The sequence below is a fragment of the Cebus imitator genome, unplaced genomic scaffold (genome assembly GCF_001604975.1).
Source record: "Cebus imitator isolate Cc_AM_T3 unplaced genomic scaffold, Cebus_imitator-1.0 Scaffold179, whole genome shotgun sequence".
Taxonomy (NCBI): domain Eukaryota; kingdom Metazoa; phylum Chordata; class Mammalia; order Primates; family Cebidae; genus Cebus; species Cebus imitator.
Window position 1 is genome coordinate 3223593 of NW_016107494.1, and position 1048 is coordinate 3224640.

Here is a 1048-nt window from a genome sequence, read left to right on the forward strand (position 1 = left end):
CAGGAGAATTGCCTGAACCCAGGAGGCGGAGGTTGTGGTGAGCCGAGATCGCGCCATTGCACTCCAGCCTGGGTAACAAGAGCGAAACTCTGTCTAAAAAAAAAAATAAAAAATAAAAAATAAAAAAAATTTTATTTATATATATTTTTTGAGACAGAGTCGTGGTCTGTCACCCACGCTGGAGTGCAGTGGCGAGATCTTGGCTCACTGCAACCTCTGCCTCCCGGGTTCAAGTGATTCTCCTGCCTGAGCCTCCTGAGTAGCTGGGATTACAAGCTACATGGTGCCTGCCACCATGCCCAGCTAATTTTTGTACTTTGAGTAGAGACAGAGTTTCGCCCTGTTGGCCAGGCTGATCTTGAACTCTTGATGTCAAGTGATCCGCTGCCTTGGCCTCCCATAGTGCTAGGATTACAGGTGTGAGCCACCACGCCTGGCCTCCTTTTTTTTTTTTTTTTTTTTTTTTTTTTTTTTTTTAAAGGACCAAAAGAAGGCCAGTGTAGTTAGAGCATAAGGAACTAGAGGGAAGGGTGAAATGAGATGAGGTCAGTGGGCCAGTCACAGAACGGCTTATACAGGTTTATTGAAGAAAGTTAAATTTTATTTTAATAAAATTGCCTGGCAAGTGGGCAACTTTTGGGGCATATGGAGAGATTCGTGTTTTTAAAAATACCACTCTAGGTTGTGGAGTGGATTATTTGTAGACAGAATAGAAGACGGACCCAGGTGTTAGAATATAGATGACAGATGATGTCACTTAAGGCAGCATGGTGGGAGCAGCAGAAATCGAGGGAAATGATTGGATTCTGGGTATATTTTGGAGGTCAAATCAGCAAGACTTGCTGGTGGATTAGCTGTAGAGTGAAGAAAATAGAGGAATCAAGGCTTGATTCTCTGAGCTGAACTAAAATGGTAAAGCAAGAGGGAGGAGCAGGTTTAAAGCAGGGAAATCAAGAGTGGTGTTTTAGAAATGTGAGATTCGAGATTCTTATTAACTATCTTAGAGGAGATATTGAGGAGCCAGTAACTGTATCACTATAAGATTTTT

The 1048-nt window shown here is 42.5% G+C and overlaps 1 protein-coding gene across 2 annotated transcripts in view; it reads left to right on the forward strand.

The window, feature by feature from the left end:
• The window catches only part of ADIPOR2 (adiponectin receptor 2), a 96141-nt gene that overhangs the window by 55819 nt on the left and 39274 nt on the right, over positions 1-1048 (forward strand). The window lies entirely within an intron of this gene.